The sequence below is a fragment of the Leopardus geoffroyi genome, chromosome X (assembly GCF_018350155.1).
Source record: "Leopardus geoffroyi isolate Oge1 chromosome X, O.geoffroyi_Oge1_pat1.0, whole genome shotgun sequence".
Taxonomy (NCBI): Eukaryota; Metazoa; Chordata; class Mammalia; order Carnivora; family Felidae; genus Leopardus; species Leopardus geoffroyi.
In genome coordinates this window covers 21,998,076-22,025,880 of record NC_059343.1, presented here as the reverse complement: position 1 = coordinate 22,025,880, position 27,805 = coordinate 21,998,076, and the positions used below count along the sequence as shown (strand labels likewise).

General features: G+C 37.7%; 1 protein-coding gene across 2 annotated transcripts in view; it reads right to left on the bottom strand.

Annotated features, from left to right (window-relative positions):
- The window catches only part of LOC123594825 (melanoma-associated antigen B18-like), a 143,207-nt gene that overhangs the window by 16,710 nt on the left and 98,692 nt on the right, over positions 1 to 27,805 (bottom strand). Inside the window, exon 1 of one of the 2 annotated variants that reach the window (XM_045471798.1) lies at positions 6,747 to 6,869. The exons of the other annotated variant lie outside the window; for it this stretch is intronic. The gene's annotated coding sequence lies outside the window, so the exon portion shown is untranslated. Of the gene's footprint in view, positions 1 to 6,746; positions 6,870 to 27,805 lie in introns of those variants that run through there. 2 annotated transcript variants of the gene reach the window in all.

The following is a 27,805-nucleotide window of genomic DNA, read 5'->3' as shown; positions in this document are numbered from 1 at the left end:
GGTTTGTTCTAATTTGATTTCAACTTGAACAGCTTTTAAAAATGTCAGTGTCCATAAGCATAATGTATTTTTTAAATGCACCTAAAATTCATTCAAAAGAAAGTGGCTATGTGCATTGTACTTACATGTAAATGCAAAATTGATGGCAAAGCATAATGTGATTAATGTGTAATATTTGGTATTTGCATTAGGGAGGTCCTTTTCTATTTTCAGTGGTACATGGTTTATGGGCACTGTTGCAATCCTATTATGTATAATGTAAGAGACCAGGCTCAGCATTAGGATGAGTATGATATTTAAAAATTTATTTTCAGGCAGCCTGGGTGGCTCAGTCGACTGAACATCTGACTCTTGATTTCGGCTCAGGTCGTGATTCCAGGGTTGTGGAATCGAGACCTGCATCAGGTTCTGTGCGCATGCATTCTCTCTGCGTCTCTCTCCCTCTCCCTCTCTCTCTCTCTGTCTCCCTCTGCCATTCTCTCCCATTCACATTCTCTCTCCAAAATTAAAATAAAGTGAAATAAAATAAAAATAAAAATTTATTTTGTCTGAACAAATCAACAAGCTTTCAAGTGATTAACTTCTTCACTGCTTATGAGAGTCATGCCTTTCCAATACTTAGGAAAATCTCTCCACACTTATTTCTGGTTCTACTGCACATACGTTTAATGTTGTGGTAACTAGGGAGGCATGTGTACACTTGTTGTCATTTGAAGAAAATTAGTCATTAAAAGGACATTGGGCTTTTAAATCAAGATAAGTATTTCCTATTAAACTTTAGTTTTAATCTAGGTCTTTCAATGTGAGTTTTATGTTAGCAACTGGAGAGTTTTTTGAAACTCCATTTTCATGATTTGACCTTTTTAAAAATGTAGACAAATTTAAAGAGTAAGAGAGCTCTGAGGGATGCCTGGGTGGCTCAGTTGGTTAGGCACCTGACTTTGACTCTGGCTCAGGTCATGATCTCACAGTTTGTGAGTTTGAGTCCTGCACTGGGCTCTCTGCTGTCGGTACAGAACCCACTTTGGATCTTGTCTCCCTCTCTGTCTCTCCCTCACTCATGCTTTTTTCCTCTCTCTCTCAAAACTAAACAAACATTAAAAAATGAAAAAAAGAAAGCTCTGAAATATTCATAGCAGTGAGGTATAGGATATATAGATAACTAAATATATACAGAGAAGTATATAATACAGAAATTATATTTAAAAATTTCAATAACGGTTTCAGCCAACAATTCCTTTTTATACATCTACTAAGCCAAATCATTTACTATTTGAATGAAACGTTCTTCTTTCCTTTCTTTTTCTGGTTATTCGACTGATGACTGGATAAAGAACCCAAAGACAAACACCAAGAAAAGTCACTTGGGAATGACCAAGCTATAGTTGAATCAGACACATCAACTTCAAACAAAGACATCATGGAGAAATAAGAAAGTACAAAACCAAATAAAACAAAACAACATACATATCTCATGAAACAAAACTGTAGTGTGAACATATCAGTCATAAGAGCAATCTATTCATTGACAAGATCTATTTTGAGCCATTTGGAGTTTATTGTGTAGCAATAAACTCACACACAAGTAAATCCGTAATAGCGATGCTAGAATTTTAGAAAAAAGTTTTTCCATACAAAACTGTTTCCTTGCTTTTGTAAAAAAGAAATTCATTTTTATTTAGTGGGAGATGCTGTACAAGAGATACATTATTGTGTGAAAGGCAAGTTTGTTTTTATAAGAAGAAAACTTGATATGGCTGAAAACTGGCTCTAAATAAATAGAAAGAAATGGCTTACACTACTTAAGCGTTTTCACACACTTCATGAGATCATGTCAGTGCTGAGGAGTATGAGTATACATTTTTCTTTTCCCCATCTAACAGATGAGAAAGGAAAATGAGGCACAGTGAAGCTAAGTGATTTGAAGCTGAAAGAATATACATTTTACAGAGCACAGTGGTAAAAATTTGAGTATTTTACCATTCTTTTCTCCTATTTCCAAGAACCAAATTGCCCTAAATTAGAAAGGTAGGTTAGAATTTTCTTCTTGGTGACGCTTTAGTTAAAATGCTGTAAAAAGAGAAATTCATTAAAAAGATGTAGAGGGGCACCTGGGTGGCTCAGTCAGTTAAGCGTCTGACTAGATGTCAGCTCAGGTCATGATCTCACAGTTTGTGAGTTCGAGCCCTGCATCAGGCTCTGTGCTGACAGTGCAGAGCCTGCTTGGGATTCACTCTCCCTCTCTGCCCCTCCCTCACTTTCTCTCAAAATAAACAAATATTAATTTTTTTTAAAAGAGGTAGAGAAATGCAGTAAACAGTAATAGTAGTAAGACTTCTGAAAATAGCCAAGTCAGCAGGAAAGAGGTTAGACGCCAAATGAAAACAACATGAGATGAAGGTAAGGAGGAGAACGTGTCAGAAAGTTCCTAGATAGATCTTTTTTTCTGGCTTATTGAACTCTTGACCACTCCTTGTGCACATCTGGTTAGGAATCTATATGATCCTCACATGTGCCTAGTAATGCATAATAGTCATTAAAAAATATTTGGTGAATGTCAGTATGAACATATTGTTGATTATAGAAGATAACTGAAATTTATGTGTATTTTAAAATAAACAGTAATTTTGCATAAATAATTTTTGTAGAGAATGTTATTCTCAACTAATTTCATATTGTTTGGTGTCTCCGTTTAACAATTCTAGCAATGAATCTAATGTACCTTGCCTGGGTAGGTACTGAACCAGAGTTTGCCCTGGAAGAGCTTAAAAATGCCTGTGTATTTCTTTGAATAGTGGGTTGAATCAGGTTCCTATTGTCACAGTTGTGTTGTATAAAAGGAAAAAACTCAAATTCAATGCATATAGCAAGAATTTATTTCTCTCTCATGCTTCTTCAGGTTGGCTGATGTTTTGTGATCTTGGCTGACTTTGGGCTCAGCTCCAAGCCGAAGCTGGGAACCAAGTCGGCTACATGTGTCTCTCCATCCCCTGTGAACTAGGGGCTATCGGTGACCTCTTCTCATGGCAGTGGTACAGGAGGAAGAGAATGAGCTCGAGCCCAGAGTCACGTAAGCCACATTTCAAGTCTCAGTTTATGTCATGCCGCTAACATCCCATTGGCAGAGGCAAGTTACATGGCCAAAGTCAACATGAGTGGATCATAGATATATACTCTTCCCATCTAGGTAGGGGGCAGGGGAGGTGGGAAGTGAATATTTATTTGCTCGGCAGGATTCTAATCTACCATCCATACCTTAATCAAAATGCAGTGTGCCTTTGAGATTTTATTATGGATTCCCGAGGACACAAACTGTTTTCTATTTGTCACACCAAGAAAATGGTAAAGTAGCTAGAAGTGTTTTAACATCAGCAGTTCTTTAAGACTTTTTTTTGTTCATAAACAACACAAAAACTTGTGTGTATGTGTATACCATAGGCCTTTGTCATCAAAGCTCTCACATATATACAGAGGTTTTGCTTATAGTCTTAGTTTTTCTGAAATTCTTTATCAACATTTATAAAAGGTGGGGAGGACTCTCTAGATGCTGGAATTTCATATTAACATTTAGAAATAAGAAAGCATAAACTGTAATCCACTGCCTTAGTGTGATACTGAAAATTATTGTATTTTTAATTAGGGATTTGTCAGGGAGATGCAAAAATAGAATTCAAACTGCAGATTTGTTGACTGGGCTTAATAAAAACTTGGGATTTTTGAATAAGCTGAAGATTGCCAATTTTCTTATCAGGACTGTCATTACTAAGAAGCAAACATTTGGTAATCCCACCTCTGTGATGGAGGCTGAGCCATCATGATGCCTTCTGTGAGGATAAAATGAAATGTGATTTACTACTTTATATTTTCAAAACCATCGGAAGCCCTAAGACCTCCCTCACTATCATCACAGCCTTTAATGACTTACTTAATTGGACTACTGGCTTCTATTTTCTCTCTTTAAGTTTCAAAATATCAAAGTTTCTGGAAATCATCTGATGTTTTTTATCAAACTGTTTCTACATAAAGTAATTACTCTAATTCATAGGCAAAGGAATTCTAAAACCACATACAGAAAGAGAGAGAGAGAGAGAGAGAGAAAGAAAGAAAGAGAGAGAGAATTCTGTCATTCCTCAAGCTGAATATACTGTTATCATACTTCATTGTATTTGTAAAGAGGGAAAAAATAACTGTTGTTTTTTGTCATAAACATTACTTTTGGCAGTTGAGTCACTTTATTCTGCATAATTAAAATGATGCTTGTGACAGTAAAATTATTACTCTTGGCTGAGTGACCGCAAGAGAACTGAGCAGGCCACTAGAGACACCTCTGGGTTGACACGTGGGGAGAAGGCATCTATCTGTCACTGGCCCTCCTCTGAATAGTTAATAAAGAGCTTCCAGGTAACATTCTTTGGAACATCTGTCTCAGGAATCACAAAACTTCTTGATCTTTCTCTCTTCCTCATAACAATATATAAAATAATAAAATGATAAATAATGAAGTAATATATTCTTCACATACATACCAAGTTAACCCTCAATAATTATTTGTTGAATGATGGACATTTTATCTATGAATATTTTATGCATGTATCTACTTACTAACATGCACATACAAATAAACATATTAAAAATTAAATTAATTCTAATCAGAATTATATGATTTCAGAGCTAACAGTATACTGAAGTCAGGACTGGCTAAGTAATTTGCCAGCCTCAGTGAAGAATAAAAATGCAGGGTCCCTCATTCAAATATTACTAAGGATGTCAAGAGGGTAAGAGAAGGGTGTTAAAACAAGCACGAAGCCTTCTATGCGTGGGCACCTGCTCAACTGCACAGGTACTGTGCCCATGAAGCTGGTCCTGACCCAAGGATGGGCTACTTGTGTAGAATGTTCTTTCATAACAAAAATAAGAAATTATTGTCTTTGGGAAGATTAACAGAATGAATCTCTTTTAGCATAAGTATATGCATACATATGTAAGAAATTAGACAAGAGTATACATGTCATATGTTTATATCATATATTGTATTTCAATAAGGGAAGTCTACTTTATATAATTATATTACTATTATATGTTTGAGTTATGTAACCAAAGCACTTGATAGGAGGTCTGTAATATATTGTCCTACATCTTTCCTCTCTGGGGCTTATCCCATTCATATGTTGAAATGGGGTGAAGATCAGCAATCTTCACCTCTTTCAAGATCAGCCTAAAATTCTGAATGTGTGGTTTATCCTTAATTCTCTAAGATTTCTTCCCACTTAAGAGGCTCCTGACAAGAGAAGGCCAGAGCGTCTCACAGTTGAGTGTCTCAGAAAAGCATCACAATCTCCTTCTAGTCTTTCAATTTGCTTTCTGAATAGAAAGGATTTTAGGAAGAAGTATGCTAGAAAGCTATTCTCCAACACTCACCTAATGATAAAAGTAATAATGACAACAACAACAGACATTCTTCAGCACCTGATATATGCAAATCTCTTCATGTAAATCTCTAATCCCCGTAACTATCCAAGGTAATAATATTATCCCAATTTCATAGATGTAGAACACATTGCTCAAGTGGGCTTTCATTATATTGCATTACCTAATTGAGAAGAGGTAGAACCATGATTCCATTCTAGATCTGTTCAACTCTAAATTCCCACATTGCCCTAGATTTGCTTGTACCACATTGCCAGAAGATGTGCTTGAGGTCACCAGAGCTACTATGGGGACAGAAGGAAGGCCAGTCTGGGACTCTAAGTAACCCACTTAGAGACACAGTGTTTGGTCTCCAAAGGTGACCACCATCAATTCTTTCCCTTTTTGAATGCACATCATGAGGAGATGGAGTCAGTTTCCTCTCTTCTTGAATCTGAGCCAGCTTGGTGATTACTTTGACCAACAGGATATATATAGCAGATTGAACACTGTGTGAGTCCTGGGCCTAACTCTGAAGAAGCATCTTCTGCTTTCTCTAGACAGGAAGCCAGCCTTCATGATGGAAGGGAAGATTATGCCATACAACTGGAGGATGAAAAAAGAGGGGCCATGTAGAAGAGCATTGAGGTACCAGACACGTGAGTGAAGTTTTCTATCTCCTAGACTAGCTCAGCCACCAGCCAAATGCAGCTGAGTGTAACTACCGCCATTGTTACGTAGAGCAGATAATCTGCCCAGCCAAGCCCTGCCTCAATTCGTGACCTAGAGAATTCTAAGAAACAATACATTGCTCTTGTTTTAAGCAACTAAGCGATTTATTTCATAGCAGAATATAGAGAAACACAGGGAAACTTGGGACTATCCTGTTTTGGTAAAGCTGGCAATTTCAGCAGGTACAAAGCCCCGGCTCTCTTGAATACAGGCATATTTGGGCAAAAATGTGTTCCGAGACTCCATGGGAGACCCGCTATAGTTGCCTAGGTCTCCTTTGGGAGAAAACCTGTCTGCAGAAGTTTTTTTTTTTTTTTTTTTATGTTTATTTATTTTTGAGAGAGAGACTGCAAGTACACTCAGGGGAGGAGGAGGGGCAGAGAGAGGGAGGGGACAAAGGATCCCAAGCTGGCTGTGTGTAGAAAGGCTGATGCGGGGCTTGAACCTATAAACCATGAGATCATGACCTGAGCCAAAGTCGGACACTTAACCAAGTGAGCCACCCCAGCGCCCCTCTGCAGAAGTTTTTGTGTGACTTTACCTTTCCATCAAAGCAAGCCAGGAGTACTCTTAATTGTCTCATGAATGAAATACTGAAGGAAGAATACCTTGCCTGCCTTATGGCTGAATCCACCACTGCTGTCTCCTTCCCAAGATGTCAGAGTCATGATACCTCTGGTATTCTGCTCTCTTAGTCATAGTTTCTGCTCTTGGGGGAAGAAAACAGTAATTTAAGATAATTTGTATAAAAAAATAAACTTTCCTTGGATGATACTTCTGAAATTCAGGCCTCTTCATGGCCTTTTCAAATTTCTAAGTTTACTTGCTTATCAGGCCTCTTTGATCATACACTAGCATCTACGACAGAGCACTTGGGGATGAGTCCTCGATAATTTTAATATGGCCCCAAACTTTGACATAAAAGGCACAATAAAATCATCTTGAAAACTTTTTTAATATCAATTTCATTTAATGGGAAATTATGTGATCAAAGCAAGTACATGTGATTAAAATTCCACTTTTTAGTACAATGCAATCAGTTTTTCCTCTTGTATCAAGTTGCCAACTTCATTCAGAAGATAAAAGTGGAAGCTTCAGGTTTCTTCTTTTTTAAATTTTTTTAACATCTATTTATTTTTGAGAGATACGGAGTTCAAGTGGGGGAGGGGCAGAGAGACAGGGAGATCAGAGCTCCCTGAGAGCTGTCAGCACAGAGCCGGACGACGTGGGGCTTGAACTCACAAACCGTGTGATTGTGACCTGAGCCGATGTCAGACGCTTAACTGACTGAGCCACCCAGGTGCCCTTGAAGCTTCAGGTTTCTAAGTCATGGTTCTAAAAATCTGACAGCTAAGTAAAAGGTTGCTCTTTTTTTTTTCCTCACTAAATACACTCTCTAATGCTAGAAAGTGTTTAAACGGCATTTTAAAGAGCCTTTCCTCTCCTGTATTTTAGTTGATAACCAAGATTTTCATTTAGTATCTTAAAGGGAAAAAACCCTAAACTTCTTTGAAAGAAAGGCTATTTTTCTTCTGCAACACATCACATTTAGTCATTCAAATAATAGTTGCCCTTTAACTGAAATAGATATTATTTGGCATTAATATAACAATAGTTCTTGTTTTTCTCATTTAGTATCTTTATGTGACGCTAAAGCATAAAGAATGGTTTGAAGGTCATGTCTTCCAAGGTTTTCCAATTACCAAAGTTTTTCTCTGGCTTTAAATGCTTGTATAATAGAATAATTTTAATTAATGTTCCTAACAGTTCTGTCCAAACGAGCCATATTAGTTATGTCACACGGAACAAGATCAAAAGAAATTACAGCAGAACACTCTCAGTAAAAAATAAACAAACAAACAAACAAACAAACAAACGACAAGAGCAGTAAGCCTTAGCAAATTCAGTGAAAAGACTACTACCTCCTCTGGCATTTGGATTCTAACAGTCATAGCTCCCCTTTTGCATAGTATGCCCAAAACAAAGAGCTCTCTTTTCTATGTAAGGCCTTAAATATAGCCACTCCTATGAAATTTCCTACTTTCCAACATAATCTCTCAGCTCCACAGATTCCTGCCTCCTCACCCTGGAGGCACAACACGCTGACTCCCGCCTCTGTGCCTGTTCTCGAGTTGTTTCCTCTGCATGCCTCTCCGCTAAGTCAATGTCAACTTATTTGGTGGTTTCAGGTCAAGCCTTACATGCCCTGTAGGCTTGCCTGCCCACTGCATCTTCCACTAGAGTCTAGTTATAGTTCATTTACTTCACCATCCGGTCATCGAGTACATAGTGAGCTGTCCAAGCTGCCAGGCATTCTGCACAGTGCTGAAGATCTAGAAATGGAAGACACTCTTCCACTTCTCAGGTTGCTTATAATCTCTCCATGGGGAACAGCAAGTAAACCAAAGGAAGAATGGGTGCGGAGAGTGCTCTCCGATGGAGTTTTTTTTTTTTCTTATAGAGGGCTAGAGCAGTACATATTAGAAATACCTAACTCATGGAAAAGGAGGGGAGCAGAGCTAACACTTGGGAGACCCTTTGCTATTGTGAGAATTGAAAAGTTAGGCAAGCAGAGAAGCTAGGTGAGGTCATTTTGGGAAGAGGGAACAACCCGAACAAAAATGCCATTTTCTCCATCTCAGGATCTGCCTGCATTTTAACTCAGGGATGTAATATTTTTCCCTGGACCAGATACAGATAACCTGCCTATACTAGTCCTTTCACCAGTTTTTTTAATCTGCTCTTCCATCTTCTAAACCATGTAAAAGTTAAACGTAAGCAGGAAGTACTTCAGAAATCAAAAGGGACAACCGTAGGTAAGGGAAAGCCAGGTAACAGGAAAAAAAAAAAAAACCACCCCACAAACTACAAGTACTGTGATAGATGTGACGGGACTGAAGTCTTCTAGATGAATAAAAAGCCAAGCTCAGAATATTTTTAATTTAATGAGACAAACTGAAACAACATAATGTAATTAAGGAAAAGTTTTAAGTTTAATGGTTTCAATTCAGTAGATCCCTTCTTTAAATAAACGCTGAAATCCAATAATGGGCCCAGAGGAGCCTGAAAATCATCCTTTTAAAAATTATTTTTGAGTACTTCAAGCGTGTCTGCTCTAGTGGTCAAGGCAAAGGCAGATTCTTGGGGCCCAGTACTTAATAAATTTGGGAACCCTCTTGAAAAAAATAATATAAATTTGCCAATATAAGTAAGTACCTGTGAAGCTACAGGTCACTGGCATCATGGTCAGTCCACCCACACTTGAGATGCAATACCTTTATACACCTTATATGCCAAAGGGAACCACAGAATTTTAACAAGCAAACATGTAAGTGGGATATATACACAAAGGATAATATAAAGGCAAGTATGAATACTGTAAGAACAATGGCAGGGGGTGGCAAAATTGGATTAGAGAAAGCCTCCCCCTGTAAGGATCTGTCATCTTGGCCAAGACCTGAGGACAAGAGGTGGGTAAAAACGTTCCAGGCAAAGAGAAAGCACGTATGTACACATCCTGAAGCCAGAAGGGGCATATGGTATTTAAGAAATAGAACCACCAGTGTGTTTCCCATTGTGTTTAAAAAATGAAATCAGGGGCGCCTGGGTGGCTCAGTCAGTTAAGTGTCTGACTTCGGCTCAGGTTATGATCTCACAGTTTGTGAGTTCGAGCCTAGCATTGGGCTCTGTGCTGACAGCTCAGAGCCTGGAGCCTGCTTCGGATTCTCTCTCTCTCTCTCTCTCTCTCTCTGCCCCTACCCCTCTGTTTCTGTCTCAAAAATAAATGAACATAATTTTTAAAAATTTAAATACAGAGGTTTAAGATCCCAGAAATGTAACAGGCAACGATGTCTATAATATATCGTCCAAATCGTACCTTTTAATTGAGAACAGTTATTTTCTGGGTGGGGTCTGATTACGCCAAGAACTACTAAGATAATGGCCACATAGCTGCCCCTGAGCTTTTTCTAACCACAGTCATATCAAAGAGGATAAAAAATAAAAGATTCAATTCTTTGTTCACTTTGAAGTATATGTTTTTAATTTTCCTTTTGATTTCTTTAGTCTTACTAGTGATTCATAAGCCAAGAAGTAAATCGATAACTCTTCAAGGAAGACTGAGTTTATGGGAAAATCTCTGCTCAAGAAAATAATTTGTTCATTCAGGCGAGAGTGTTCTTTTCTGCCAACACCAAATTTTCAAGAAAGATTCTCTGTTAAAACGATGCCTAACAGAAAACACTTCATAACTCACTTCCTATGTACAATAAATCTATTGTAATCTTCTTTATGATGAAACCTGGGAGTTTCAGAAGGTCCCTGACTTCTCAGAAGAGCATTACAGCACCAGTTAAGTATTATATATCCACTCAGAGCTTCACAGGACAAAACAGAGGGACAGGGAGAATTCAGAAACGAAGCTTCACCTTAGAAAAACTCTGTACTATATTAAGTAAGTTATCAAGAACTTCAGGGCCACAGAATTGGCCACAGAATTGCTTCGGTGCTCTACCGAAAAGGAATTTGCAGAAGTTCCAGTGCCTCAATGACTCAGAAGATTGCCATGGAAAAAAGAACTTTGCAACTTTGTCTGTTAGGAGAACTATGCTTCTAGCAAAGTCTAAACTTCTAGGTCCTTTTGTCAGTTTCTATTGGTGGAGCAAAACAAAACAAAAACAAAAAACAACAACATGAGAGTTGTCAAAAGTGAAGACAGGAGACATTTATTTGAATACATTTGAATATATATGGTCATGCCAACTGTGTTTTAATGAGCTGGAGAATATGTTTCTCACTTATGGGATCACTAAGGCAGATACAATGGTGAACAGATAGACATAACTCCCACAAAGTAATGACACTGGTCTTGATCCTACAACTACTTAAGATCTATAGCGTCCTTAGTGGTTACACCATGCCTGATTAATCACTTTCTTCTTACTTTGCCTTGACTCTTCACTACAAAAAAGCAACATCCTGCATAATTTAAAGCTCTCCTCTACAAGGAGTCAAAGTTTTAGAATTTCAGAGTCAAAAACCCTTTGGGGACACTTGAGGTGGCATTAACGGGGACAGTATAGCCTTTGGAACCAAGAAACTTGGGTTTAAGTCCAGGCTGGGCAACTTGCCAGCAGTATGTCAGTAGTATGTGGTCAACTACATTTACACGGTCTCGATTTTATCATCCATAAAAAAAGATATTAATACTGTTATAGGAGATTAACATTTTTAAAAAGTAAAAGCACTGTTTATGTATTTTGTTTGTATGTGCACGCACACATATGCATGTGTACATAGGCAATGCCTGTTACAGATTGCAGGGATTGTTTTGAAATGTGGAGGAAGATATTTAAGTCTGCAAGGAGCCTCACTGGAAGAATTATATAGCAAACTGCAGGTGGAAGAAATCATAAGGCCACATAGTACTAGTCCAACTTTTATTATGGAAGAAACAGTTTTCCCTGTGTGGCCTGGTTAGTATGCTTTGCGTGCAGAACCCAATTTTGACAGTTCCCACCTGCTCACAGTTACCCCACCGGGTTTAAGAAGTGAGCACACAGGCCTCCAGTGAATCTCCCGGGGGAAAAGAGAACAAAGTGAGAGGGTATCTCTACAATGTCTGGCTCATCCTGTTCTTCCAACACTGATTAATGTGTACAATTTTCTTTTAATTCACTGGTGATAAATCTTTGATTTTATGCTCCTGCTGTGAGTGTGTTCTAGAGGGTCTTTTTGCTCAGCTGAAACAACACTTAACTCACAGAGTTGTTCTGAGGGTCAAACTAGCTGCTATTCCTGAACAGCCTTAAAAACACAAAATAGAGTTCAAGAAAACACTAATGTATTAACTTTCGATGTGTTATAACTCCTATGTTTTAATCTGCCTCTTTTTCTTCACTGCTTTGTTGTTACAAGTAATAAGTGCTAATTCTACGTTTAAAAAAAAAAGAGAGAGAAGAAAACACGGAGTAGAAGTAATTTCTTTCTAATGACCAATCACCACCTAGAGAAAAACATCATTTTTCATGGCATTTGTGTATTTGGTTTTGCACATATAAAATGCTATGCACATTTGTCTGAGAACCTGTACATAGGTAAAGTAGTTTTACATCATAATTCGTAATGGTGCATAGTACCCCATTATAGAAGTGTAACGTAATGTTCTTGCCCTATTTCCCTTTGTGGAATATGTATGTTGTTTCAATTTTTTCACAGTTGTAAGTAATGCTATGATAACCTTTGTGTCTGTATCTATATGTATATGTATATATTGTTAAGTAATTTTAATATATTTGACAATTGTATCTAAAAAGTTGTTAGTAGACTACAGAATGCCAATTTCCCAACATGCAAATCAACATTGACTATTCTCCTTTTTTAATCATTAGCCATTTGATCAGTTGAAAATTACATTTTATGGTTGTTTGGACGGCACTTCTTTGGCTAAGTATGAGGCTCTATTTATTTTTGATATTTACTGACCACTAATACTATTCCCACTCAACTATAAATTTCCTGTAAGCTTCCAATAAATTGTTAAATTTCTTTTTTTTTTTTTTAATTTTTTTTTTTAATGTTTATTTATTTTTGAGACAGAGAGAGGCAGAGCATGAACGGGGGAGGGTCAGAGAGAGAGGGAGACACAGAATCGGAAGCAGGCTCCAGGCTCCGGGCCATCATCAGCCCAGAGCCCGACGCGGGGCTCGAACCCACGGACCGCGAGATCGTGACCCGAGCTGAAGTCGGACGCTTAACCGACTGAGCCACCCAGGCGCCCCAAAATTGTTAAATTTCTGATACTCTGCTTTTTTCAAATTACGTAGCACAATACCAGGAACAAAGGATCACTCAATAAATACTTTTATTTGTTTTCTACAATTCTTGTTCAGGAAATAAAAAGCAGAATCAGACCTATAAATACAGGGAACAACCTTATGGCAGCGAGAGGGAAGCGTGGAGGGGGGACGGGGAAAATGGGTCAAGGGGAGTGAGAGATACAGGCTTTCAGTTACGAAATGAGTAAATCACAGGAATAAAAGGTATAGCATAGGGAAATAAAGTTAACGGTATAGTAACAACACTGCACAGTGACAGATGGTAGCTACACTCGTGGAGAGCGTAGCATACATAATATATAAACTTGTTGAATCACTATGCTGTATACCTGACACTAAATATATGTCAACTATACTAAAAAAATGCTTGTTTAGATCATTTTTTCTATTGCAGAATTTATAGTTTTTTCTTTAATTACCAAGAAGCATTAATATATGAAATATATATTATATAAATACATACTAAATATATTAACCCTTTCCTCTGTGTGTGTGTATATATATATATATATAGAGAGAGAGAGAGACAGAGAGAGAGAGAGAGAGAGAGACACTACAAAATATACCAACTGTACATACTATAGACCTACTATACTATAAAATATATTTATCCATTCATCACTTGTCTTTTAACCTATATATTAGGTTTTTGCCAAAAATATTTTATTATTTAGTATAAACTTTCTGAAAATGTCTTTTATATTATGATGCACTAAAAGGTTTCTCTACCCCCAAGTTATATACATATGTGTCTATGCTGCTTCTAGTAACTGTACGATTTAACGTTTTACCTTTAGTAAAATCCATCTGGTACTAAGATGTGAGGAGGGTTTAGAGTTAGTCAAGAAAAACTCACCCTTTGTCTTTTCACTTCCCACAGCAAGAGCACACCTGTGCCCTGGCCGTGAGAAGCATGCAGACTGTGAGTAGCAATGAAGCCAGTTTGCTGTGTATACCAGGTAAGACTAATACCTGCTGCCAATTCACTGCGTGCCCTGAGATGGCAAGGCTCACCAGCAACCCAGTCTCCTTGTTCTATTCTGACCTCTCAGATGGTCCAGGCAGTGAAGGACCATGCTGCTGATGCTTGTTATTTGTTGCTGGTTGGTTTCATTTCCTCTCACTCTTATTTCATCCAAAGATGCAACACTGGTCATTGATGTCACTGTATATTGTTGCCCTCCTATGGAAAAATAACCCCGTTTGCTGCCCAAACCTTCGAGTGAGCACGATGCATCATCCCTCTGAATGCACGATGGAAAAAGCATCCCTTCACATATAAACTAGATAACTGAGTGCTGTCAAGCCCTTGCAGAGTGTTTCTGGTTAGGAATACGGTCCTGCGTGCCTCTTAGTCAGGACTATGTGGCCAGCTTTGGTTTGGCTTCTGTTCCCAGACATAAACAGAGGAGAGCCCAAATGTAGCAACAGCAGATATTACAAGGAAATATCTGGGGAAAGCCTAAACAATTAGCCAGATGAGAGACAACATCTGGTTGAGATTGGTCACATGCATTGTACTGTATCCTTACTGTTAAAAAAAAGGTTTTATACTGTAGTATTCCATTTATATAGCATTCTTAAAATAACAAAATTATCGAGATGGAAAACATATTAGTTGTTACCATGGATCAGGACTGGGGAGTATGCTACTATAACAGAGAAGCCCAAGGGGATTCCTTCCTGATGATGGAACAGTTTGGCATATTTATTGTGGCTGTCATATGCGGTAAGATTCGCAGAACTACACACACACACACACACACACACACACACACACACACGTGCTTGTAGGAAGTGGTGACATCTGAATAACCTGTGCAATCATGGTTTTGATGCTGTACTAGAGTTCTACATGATTTTATTATCGGAGGATGCTGGATGAAGGGTACATGCGATCTCTCTGTGCTATTGTTGCAACTTCCTATGACCCTATAATTATTTCAAGATAAAAAACAAACAAAAACAAAAAGCCCTTTCTAATACAAGATGGTATTAGAGTACAAGGTACAAGAGTAGTTATTTACAGCTTTATGAATGTGAAGGGATAGTTTTTCTACACAGTCTGAAGCAGAGAGTAAACCAAATACCACAGTATCTGCAGAATGAAGAGAAAGCATGGAGTTTTTCAATTATCCTATACCCTGCATGCCTTCAAAACAAACTGTAATAACCCAAAGGCTAGAAGTCAGTGAACCTTCAATGTTGAGTGCACTTTTTACATCATCTGTGTTTGGAACGAATGTTTGCATGCCACAAAATTTGTATGTTGGAACTCTAACCCCCAGTGTGATGGTATGCGAAGGTAAGGCCCTTGGGCGATACTTAGGTTTAGTCTAGGAAACTCTCCTGAAGCAACTTTTTCTTTATTCTCCCATAATCCCATGATGGGATGAGTATCCTTATGAGAAGAGGAAGACAGGGGCACCTGGGTGCCTCAGTAGGTTAAGTGTCCAACTTCGGCTCAGGTCATGATCTTGTGGTTCATGAGGTCAAGCCCCACATCGGGCTCTTTGTTGTCAGTTCAGAGTCCACTTTGGATCCTCTGTTCCCTTCTCTCTGCCCCTCCCTTGCTCACTCTCTGTCAAAACTAAATGTTTAAAAGATAAACGAAGAGGAAGAGAGACCAAAGCTTGCTCATAGTTTTGCCTCCCCCCCGCCCCCCTTTCTCCCTCTGCCATGTGAGGACACAACAAGAAGGTGGCCATCTGCAAGCCAGGAAAAGGGCCCTCACTAGGAAACCAAATGTGTCATTGCCTTGATTTTGGACTTGTAGCCTGCAGAACTCTGACAAACAAATGTTTGTTGTTTAAGCCGCCCAGTCTGTGGTATTTTGTTATGGCAGTGTGAATAGACAAATGTAGTCTAGGAGACTCTCCTGAAGCAACTTTTTTTTATTCTCCCATAAGACTTGGTTTCTTTCTCTACTACTGAATCCACTGAGATGGTATTTCCCTACATGTCTGATACCCCATTGGGTTGCAAACAAGCGAGGACTCTACTGATCTTCCTCTCCGCCATGATATGGCATGCTTGGAAAGTATAGATACTGTCTTAGTCCATTCAGGCTGCTATGACAAGACACTATAAACCTAGTGGCTTATAAATAACAGAAATTTATTTTTCAGAGTTGTGGAGACTGGGAAGTCCAAGATCAAGGCACTGGCAGATTTAGTGTGTCATGTCTTTGTGTATAACTTCACATGGTCTCTTTGATAAGAGCACTAATCCCATTCATGAGGCTCTGACTTCTTGACCTGATCACTTCTCAAAGGTCCCATCTCAATGCCATCACCTTGTGGGGCAGGATTTTAACATATGAATGGGGGGAAACAGACCTTTAGTTATAGCAGGTACTAATAAAATTGTGTTGAAAAACACTAATGATGTAAACCTGAATCAAAGCATGAAAGAGCAAAAATGAGGAGAACTATCAAATACTGTAAGAACGTATAGAATACATACCTGTGTCCTATATAGTCCCATGATATTATGATGTGATTTTTGTCTCCCATTTTATATGTTAATTAGTGATATATTTTCATTGTTTCTTATGTTTTGTGAGACTAATTGCAGAAAAAAAGGGGTGTAGGGTTGAGGTCAGGGTTAGGATTAAAGTAGAGGGTGGGGTAGATTGACAGTAAAACTCAGATAACTAAATTATATTCATTAAGGCTAAACTTTCTAACAGAGTGACAGTAGTTTACTTGAGTTAAATAAGACAGAACATTATTTCTCTGTCACATGACAAACAGTCCAGTAGTGAGTATTCCAGGCTGGGAGGATGGAATGGCCACAAGGAGGGTTCCTTCCATCTTCCTCCACCACCTGCTGGGCTGGTTTTCCTCCTCTGCATGGTGGACTTTGGTCACTGCCGCAATCAATTTCTAGCTTACGGAACGGAGGAAAGACAAAGACTAGGAAAAGCAGCTTTGCCTCTAAGTAGATGACATGAATGGTTTCACACCACGTCTTGAGCCTAGTTAGCTGCAAGGGAGTCCAGGAAATGTAATCTGTGCCAGGAAGGCATTATGCCCAGCTTAAATTTTGTAAATTCTCTTCTAAAGACACATGTAATAACACATAACTATGCATTTTTCTATAATATTTGAAAATTAATGAAGTGTATTTACCCAATAACATATTTGATCCTTTTTTTAAGTTTGTTATTTATTTTTGAGAGGGAGGGAGGGAGGAAGGGAGTGTCAGTGGGGGAGGAGAAGAGAGAGAGGGACAGGGAGAATCCCAAGCAGACTCTGAGCTGTCAGCAGAGACCCTGATGCAGGGCTCAATCACACAAATCATGAAATCCTGACTTGAGCCAAAATCAAGAGTCAGACGCTTAACCAACTGAGCTACCCAGGCACCCCTTAATCCTCCTCACTTTTATAGGAGGCTATATTTGAATTCAGTTCCTAGCTCTACAACATACTAGCTGCGTTGGCCGTGAATCTAAACTTCAGTTGTTTTCATCCTTCAGTGGTCAAGAGTGCTTTGTGACAATTGTGATAATTAAACGAGATAATTTATTGTGACAGTTATATGTGATAATGAATATAAGTTGCTTCTCACAGATTCTGTGCTCAAAAATGGCAGCAATTACTTGTAGATGGTCACATTTCATTATCATCTTTTAAAATGTTCACTAGATTTCCTTACTTTAAGACCATTCCTGTGGAAAATCAACTGGATAGTGTGACAAAATGTTTGATTTTTGGCTTTCTAGGTTTAGTGGAAGGTTGAGGGTTAAATGCCTCAAACCAACGCAGAAAAAGTCACTAACCCACACATCAGTTACTAGATGCAGAACCAAATGTACCAGCAATCAGTATATTTCACATACAGCAAAGACAGCCGCATGTGAGAAATATTTTCCGGTAATTTTCAAAGCTTAATATATTCCTAGATTATTATCTATTTGAATGTATAAAAGAGAGTATATTCTCGGAAATTTTTAAACTCTGCATTAATCATGTTGATGACTTTGCAGTCTCCGTTTTTGTAAATATATGAGATGGATGTAAAGGAAAGAAAAACAAGTACACAATTAGCATATAACCTATAAATCGGCAGACAAAGGACTATTATAATACAGTAACACATGATTACTATGCTGTAATTAAAACAGATGTATTTCTAAATTTAAAGTAGAGCTCTGAATTATTTGAAAACATTCTGTATTATTCTTCACACTTATGTTAAGGTTCAACTCTAGCATATATACAATGCACCAGATGAGGGGTGATGAATAGGTTATATCCTGCATGCCCAAATCTGATCAATGGCTAGTGGTGACCTATTGGGTTGTGTTCATAATGATTCTGAGGTCCTATTTGGCATGAGTGGGAAATAATTAGTTGAATTAGTTGGTCATGTCTGTTATGAGCATTGCAGGACACACACAGGCATTTGTTTGGGTTCCTGTAACCTTTCATGATAATGCAGGCTGGCTCTTCAGTGATTAGTGGAGTGCCTGGAACAAATGCCCAAACTGTTACCCCAATGAATGAACAAATGAATTCCTTTTAGTGATTTCATTTTTCCCAATTAACCTATCATTACGATGTGAATATTTCAAAAAACTTTATATATTAAGTATAGTATTAGGTTCATATCAAAAGTGAGAAGAAGATACAGATATTTCTCATATATCTGTCCCCACCCATACCTAGAATTATCTGTTGGCAATATCCTCCACCAGAGTGATACCTTTGTGAACAAATAATGAACTGACATTGACACATCCTAATTACCCAAAGCCAGTATTTCACACTAAGGAACTCTTGGTGGTGTATATTGTACGGGTTTGGTCCAATGTATAATGACGTGTATCTATCATTATAGGATCATACAGAATGTTTTCAATGCCCTAAAAATTTACTTGGCTCTGCCTATTCATCCCTCCTTCCTCCACCTCTGGTAACAACTAATTTTTTTTTCACTTTCTCCAGAGTTTTGCCTTTATCAGAAGGTCACAGAATTGAAATCATACAGAATGTAGCCTTTTTAGATTAGCTTCTTTCACTTAGTAATATGCATGTAAGGTTCCTCCATATCTTTTCATGGCTCAGTAATTTGTTTCTTTTTAGCAGTGAGTAATATTCCATTGTTGAGATGTACCGCAGTTCATCCGTTCAGCTGCTGAAGGACAGCTTGAGTACTTCCAAGTTTTGGCAATTATGAATAAAGCTGCTATAAATATCCACGTGCAAGTTTTTCTGTGGACATAAGTTTTTAACTCCTTTGGACCATACCAAGGAGTGCAATTGCCCCACTGTATGGAAAGAATAAGTTTAGTTTTACAAGAAATCGCCTAAGTATCTTCCACAGTGGCTGTGCCATTTTGCACTGGCCCTAGCTATGAGAGTTCCTCTTGTTCCAAATCCTCACCCGCACTTGGACTTGGGCCATTCTAATAGGTGTGTAGTGGTATCTCCTTGTTTTAATCTGCATTTATCATGTGGAACATCTTTTCATATGCTTGTCATCTGTGCATATTCTCTGGTGAGATGTCTATTCATATCTATGGCCCATCTATTTATTTTTATTCTAAGTAGGCTCCACACACAACATGGGTCTTGAACTCAAGACTGTGAGAGTAAGAGTCTCATGTTCTACCAACTGAGCCAGCCAGGTGCCCCTCTACAGTCCATTTATTATTCATGTGGTATGTTTTCTTATTCTTGAGTTCTGAAAGTTCTCTGTATGTTTTGGATAACGGTTCTTTATCAAATATATCTTTTACAAACACTTTTTTTTTTATCTCTACACACTTTCCCCAGAGTGTAAAATATCAGCATTGTATGCATTATACCTGGATTGGCTCTGTATTAGTTTTATATTGCTGCCATAATAAGTTACTACCAAGTCAATGGCTCACAATAACATCCATATATTAGCTCACATTTCTGCAAGCAGAGATTGTCTACTTAGGACTTCACAAGTCCAAAGTCAAGGTTTTGGCTCGCTGTGTTCTCACCTGGAGCTCAGAGTCTTCTTCCAAGCTCATTTCTGTCACTGGCAGAATTTAGTTCCTTTTGATTGTAGGAGTAAGGTCCCTGTTTACTTGCTGGCTATAGACTGTGGACTACTCTCAGCTCTTCAGGGCTCCCTGCATTCCATCTCAGTCACTTCATCCTCAAATCAGCAGTAGGAATTCATGTATCTTTCACATCTGTCTTCAGCCAAAGTTCTCAAGTGATTAGCAGGTGTATCTAGATAATCTCTTTATCTTACTGAAAGATAACTGTGCCATATAACACAACATAACTGCAGAAGTAAAATTTCATCACATTTGCAGGATCTGGAGATTTCAGAAGACTAGCACTGAGGGGTATATTAGAAATTCTGCTTATCACAGGCTCACTGGCTCACATTATACGCCATTCTCCAAGTGCCATTTTTCCCAATGACAAAATATCTTAGAGCTATTCCCATTTTAAGTGGCATGCAATATTTTATACTCTACATGTAATAAAGTCTACTTAATAATTTTTCTGCTGATGGGGATTTCAGTTTTTATTTTGAATTCTTATATAAAGATAAAAGCCACCAACTCTGGCATTGCATATTTCAAGTATACTGAAGTATTTGCTCCATACAAGATACTTCAAAAGGATTATTTCCATCATCTATTAAACAAATGAATTCTTAACTTTGGAAAAATTTTCAGAAGAGTTCTCCATAGATAGAAACAAAGAGTAATAGGGATACATCTATACGTAGAGAGAACACTTTAAAGTTTTAAATTCTAGCATTACTATTTTTGATTATCTAGTCAGGATATATTTTCAAAAGTCAGAATATCATAAACCCATGTTATGATGGTGACATCTCCCACCGGGTTGTCAGTGAGCTTCAAGGAACCTTTCTTTCTTTATGTTGTACTTGTTTACATGTCTGTCTAGCCTGCTGATTTTCCTGAGTATTAAGTATTGCCTCATTCAGTTTTATTGCCTTCACAGCTTCTTTTACATGGAGAGTAAAATTATCATGTAGCGTTTAAAGATTGCAGTCAGATAGGTTGGTCAAATGCAAATAAAAGAGTTGGTTGTTCTCAAATTCTCTCTCCATATGGGTCCCTTTGCCGCCTATAGACCTCTAAAGGGTCTTTACTCTTCACAGCTTTTCCTCCCACTGTCCCAAGTAGCTCTGCCACTTGCTAGCTGTGGGATACTGAGAATACCTTTAAATATTTTTATTTAAAAAGGGTGAATGTGGACTTATAGAAAAGTTGAAAAGATGGTACAGACAGTTCCCATATACCCTTCACCCAGCTTCCTCTATTATCCTGCAGAAGTGTAGTACATTTATTAAAACTAAGAAATTTACACTGCTACGATATTATTCCCTCTAGACTTTATTAATTTTTCACCAGTTTTTCCACTAATGGCCTTTTTCTGTCCCATGATCCAATTCAGGATCCCATGTTGTATTTAGCCATTGTGTCTCCTTAGTATCCTTAAAATATGTTCTTCAAACATAAATTGGGGATAGTATCCATACCAACTTACAACTTCCTTGACAGCGGTGGGTGAGCAAACAGAGGCTAAGCACTTTGGATAGACTGTATCATGTAATATTTGCTGCAGTAGAAAAGAGACATCACAAATATTCTTGTACTTGAACATTTGTGGGCATATGTATGATTTCTTCTGGGTTATAGACTTAGAAAAGGAATGAATGGATAAAAAGATCGTTACATTTTAAACTAGGACTGGTGCACATTTTTCCCAAATAATATACCAATGTGAATTAGAATATTCACTTTCCTATGTCCTCTCTGATAGTAGATTAACGATTGTTTTCAGTCTTGCCTATTAGATGGATGAAAAACAATGTGCCCTAGTTTTTAAAACTCACATACCTCTGCTTTCTACTGCAATAATGCATTCTTTTAGCAGTTTACTGGCCATCTGGGGGCGCCTGTCTGGCTCAGTTGATAGAGCATGTGACTCTTGATCTCAGGGACATGTGTTCAAGCCCCACATTGGGCAGAGAGCTTACTTTAAATAGATAAATAAATAAATAAATAAATATTTAAAAGTTTATTAGCCATCTGTATTTTTCATCTGTGAACTGTCAGGTCATATCCTTTGCACATTTTTCTATTAGGATGTGTGTTTCTTAGTGATTTCTGTGATACTTCCTATATTCTGGAAGTTAACTGTCTATATGTCGCATGCATTGCAGTACTTTCTCTCAGTCTTATACTTGACTGTTAACTTTACAATGCTTTAAAACAAACTTTGACCATGGTAATATTTATGTAATAAAATTTACTAATATTAATGTTTTTCTATGGGTTCTGGATCTAATGTTTTACTTAAGATGGTATTTTTTAAAGCATATGCTATTTTAATAACTTTATAGTTATTTTAAAATATTATACTAATTGATCAGGATTTTTTGTATATGATATAAAGGAAGATGCCATATATGGGATATATAAACTCCCATATATGCCATGCATGCCATCTATATTGAAAACAATTATATATTTTAAAGTTCAGGCAAATTCATTGTCATATCAGATCATCTGGAACACTGTTCCCTTCCATTAATCCTGATTATCAAGGTAGCTACATTTTACATTTCTCTCATTATTATTATCGATATCCAAGGATAAACATGCTAAGAAACAAAGAGAAACAGCAAGAGAGTGAGCAAGAGGGTGCATACTAAGAGAAAAATAACCACAAAGCCCAAGCAAAAAATTTGACCATGAGCACAATTATTTTCCAGTGATATGTGGGTAACAGTTGTCTCCCTAGCTCCGTGTCTGTCACACACACACACACACACAAACACACACACACACACACACACACTTACACTCTGAGAAAAAAAATCAACAGCTTGGATGAATTCATGTGTCATGTCATTTTTAATGGTAAAAATGTGTGTTCTGTGAATAAAATTAGTCACATATTCATTTAGAATATTAGAAAATTCAGTGTAATTCTGATAAGGCCATTAATGAAAACTGGTTTCTGATACTTAGCATCCTTATTTATACTATATTAAGACTTAATATGCAAAAAGGCAGACTTTATGAAACCTTGACTCCAGATGACAAGGGTAACAGTTCATATGCGAGTATGACTGTGAAGAGAAACTACTCTCAGGGCCATCTCCACCCTACTCAGCACTCTTTTAGAATTCGTTAAAGCCTCCCTCTGGGCAGGCTTCCATGACTTAGGTACAGACAATACATTTTTTCGGGAAAAAAGTGCCCCATCTTCTGTAAGCCTGAATTACACTCAAGGGTGCAGGGCGTGTCTAGGCAAGTATCCTCATCTCACCCCCATAGCCAGGTGACTGTATGCAGGGCAAAAATGTACAACCATATACAGTGGTTCTGATGCCTCTGACCTGAAACCCTCATTGTAAGCTTAATTAACTCTGCCAATTTGAAGGTTGATATAGTGTAAGACATAATTTCTCCCCAAATCAAATACTAAAGTAAAAATGTGATAACTAGTAATGAAAGGGAAAGGTCCCAGGCATCCCCAATGAAGACAACCTAGAACTAAATTATCAAGATCCAATAAATTGTCACTGGTAAGTGACACTGCACTCACTATTAATTCTGATAGAGATATTGCTATTTATAAAACCAATCAAAGAAATAAATTGGGATTATACTATCCATTAACTACACGTGATTTTGCATTTATTTTTAGCTGCATTTAAGTTCATTAGTCCTTTGGGTAGGTTCTATAATGCCTTATGTTATGGCTCCCAAAATGTTATGACCTAAGAATCACTTGGCTAATTATGTGCATGGAATAGAAAAGAAATAAGAAGAGAAGGTACTCTGGGTCAACATGAGGAGTGCCTCTACAGGGCAGTAAAGGCAGAGGGAAAATTATTCATCAGAATTAGGAATTAGATTTGGTCTTCTAAGATTCAAAGGAAATATCAAAGGCCTAGAAGTTCCCCTTTTGTTAATTTAACATCTATACTGAAGGTGGATTCTAATAAGCTTTTTAAAGAACTACATAAGATGGAGCACCACGTAAAAGCAAAGACAACAACCCAACACAATCATTCGTCAACCTCAGTATCATTCTTCCCAAAGATCCCCTGAGATACACATTAGTAAATTTTTGTTGACTACAGACCTTACTGGACAGAAGAAATATGTTATTCTTGCTTCTGGCTGTTACAATAAAATGCATAAAATCTGTTAATACACTAAGTGGATATTAACTCTTGATGACCACAAACCCAAAGTTCATTTTGAAACAGGCTACCCTTGCATATATGTAGGTATTTGTCTCTATGTATCATATAAAACTTTTTAAAACCAAACCATACTCTTGTATTTGTTCCTGTAAAACAGTGTTTTGCCATGTGACAAATAATCGAATAATTGCATTGTACAAAGCTGGGAGCTTTTACTAAAGAATGGTTACAATAATAAATAATCATAAAGAGCACAGGGCAGTACAGTGTAGAGTGGTAGTGGACCCAAGGTAAGCCGGGGTCATCTACTCCAGTTTGCTTTACTAACACAGGAACAACTCCAGGTTGCAGCTTTCTCTTCTGTCATCTTCTCCAGCAAGGATGTAATTGGTTGTGAGTCTAAAAATTGGGTTTTTTTTCACTCTTTTCTTCTGACTTGGACCCCATCACTATATTTCTTATAGGAATGAAAGATTATGAAGGGGAGTAGAATGTGCCACCCCAAAATATTCCTCTTTGTCACAAAGATTATTGTAGGCTGATTATTTTTAAAAACCAGCAGACATAGGAAAACCTCTGAAAACCAAGTAGGAGTTATCCTTTCTTAAGATAAAGATTTATAAGGAAAATCTCCATTTGTACAGGTATCTTACTTTATGTACCAAAAAGAGGAGGATGACTCAATCTCTAGAAACTCATCAATAGATTAGGCATGGACCTAAATCTATGTAACCTTTCCCTTGTTTACTGTGCCTTTCCTGATAACTGGCTATCCTCTCCCCAACCCCACCAACATCTTGTGTCTTTAGCTGAAGATGACATTTAAGATGATGGCTTGGGCCATTTTAAGGAGTCAGTTTTTCCTGGGTGTCCCACATGTATATAGTAGTTGTCCCCCATATATACAAAAAGAGGTATACATGTTATTAAACTTCGGTTTGTTTTTCTCATGTTCATCTGTCTTTTTTATTACTAGGGGGTGGGGATCTCAACCAGGCACCTAGAAGGGTAGAGGGAAAATTATTTTTCTCTTCCCTACAACCTTGAGAAAATTGGTAGTAAGAAACCTCACTAAAATGGCTTTGGCTGGGGTAGTTCTCAGACCCTACCACTCATTGTCAGTTGCAGACCCAAAGGAAAGAGACTGACCTTGTACTTGGATACTACTTTAGTATTCCAGCAGAAGGAAGAGACATTTTCCTTACCCTCCACCCCAATCCCCCAACAGCTCAGCCACCATACTTCAAACTCCAAGTTTACTGTCATGGACTTTTAGTTCATAACAGCCCTTCCAACTGACCCCTTTTCTCCTTAAAAACTGTACCTCTCCTTTGTTCCCCAGACTTGCCTGAGGTTTTGCCACAGCTTGTTTGTCCTGCATGGCAATTCTCTTTATTCCTGAACAAACCCATCTTTGGCTGGTAAGTAACAGGCAGTTTTTATCTGGTTAAAGATAACAATCTCTACACATATTTCTTAGTCATTTTCTCTATGGCCTCTGTGATGTTTGAATCAGAACTTCAATTATCAAGTACTTACTAGATAATTTAGTAAAAATACTTAGTAAGCCCATATTTATTTCTGTTATTGTTAATTTAATTTAGTATTAATAGATTTGTTTTCTGCATGTTTTACAATGCAGCAATAGAAGCACATTTTTTTAGTAGAAGCAAATTTTAATATTAGACTCCTGCAGTAAGGATCAGTATTTCACTTAAAATACATAACAACATGGAAAAACTGTCAAAAGCAATGGGAAAACAAAACTGGGTGCCTGGCAGGTCAAGAAATGGGTTACATTTGATGGTAAGAGTACAGATTTATTTTTATGGTCACTGAAAGCCTTGAAATTGTTTTTAGAGAAAGACCAGGAAAGGAGTTAGTATTTCTAAGAATTAACCCTAAATTGTACTTGTAATATATATCATACTGTATAACCCTAACAATTTACTTCAGAGTGGAGGAAGCATTGCCCTGATGTTATAAGGAGTGGCACTAGAAACAATATATTGCCCCACATTATAGACTCAGAGCCAGAGTTGGTCTGATACCAAAAGCTGTCCCCTCTCCCTCCCTCTAGGTAATTTGGAATGGGGGTGGAGGATGCAGTGGATAGGAAGGAAGCTAAACATACAGAGAATAATATAGAAATAATAGACAATCTTTCAAGGACTATTTCTACAGATGATAGCAGGGGATACAGAGCTCGTGAACACAGGCTATAGAGTCAGATATTGAGAGCAGCGAACAGATCCAAGAAATATCTTAGAGAAAAATATCATCAGACATATTGAAGAGAGAGAAAAGAAAAAAAAATGGCATTGTATTTCAGCTCCAGTGATAGAATGATAGGAGATTTTTATCAAAATTTTAAACAATGCAGAAAAATGCTCCCCCCACACACACGCTTTAGGAGGGGAAAGTGATTTGATTCATTTTGTTTGTGTTGAATATGAAGTGCCCATTTGATAACCAAGTAAAGGTATCTACTATAAACTTGGGTAAAAGTATAAAAGCAGATAACAAAAGTCTAAGCCTTTATGATGGTGCTAAGTGATCACACACAGAGTGTATGTACATTGAGATAAGAAGATGGTCATGTTAGTATCCTGACAAACATAAGTACTTAAGGCAAAAGTCCTTGAATGTACTTTGACGGATGACTGAACCCCTTACATTTTTTTAACATTTGTATGTGTGAGGGGGATTGCCTCCCATTTTGTAAAGAGTGTTCCCAGATTAATAAGCTTCTCCAATGGGTATTGAGAGTGTCCATGAACCTGAGTGTTTCTGCATGTTTTTGCTGGGTATGCCAAGAATGCAAGGTCACGATGACTCTTTACTCAAGCCATTTGTTAGGGTTGGGTTAGCAGGAGCAATCTTGAGAGATGGGTAGGCTTATGTACTGGTTGCTATAAAAAGGAAGATACCCCAAGCCCAGTGTTCTTCAGCTGCAATGCAAGCCCACTCCCTGTGGAACATCCATCAGGGCCCCGCTACATCAGCATCACATGACTCTGGGGAAAGGGGAGCGAAAACAAACACCCTGATGCTCACAGGGCTTGCTGTGCTATGAATAATAAAGTTCTTGGTCTCTGACTCCAGAGTCTTGTGTTTTCTGTGAGCATCCACGAAATAGGAAGTAGGCTAGCTTAATAATTTATTAGCTTTTGTGTAAGGTAAAATCAAATTCCGTACCTGATAATGGATCATGATGTGTTTTGTAAAGGTTTGAATATCACAGGTGGGAAATTAAAGTTGAGCCTATATGTAAACCTGAGAAGAGATAAAGTATGAGAGTCATTTTATGGAAATAAAGGATGTGGGAGGTATAAAGGAAAGACAGGAAAGAAGGTAATACCCCAAATTTATGAAGTTCAAGTAAACAAAGACAGAAGAATGATAAGTGAACTTGACAGTTAAGTTATGTGGGATATGAATGGAAGCTAATTCAGAGGAATGGTGTGGGAAGTAAACTTTCGAGTAACTAGTACAGTGGTTCTCCATCATGTTGGTCTCAGGACTCTGAAACTCATAAATTATTGAGGACTCCCATGAACCTTTGCAAATGTAAGATATATCTACGGATATTTATATAATAAAAATTAACACTATTTTTTGTAAACATTGGCTTATTAATT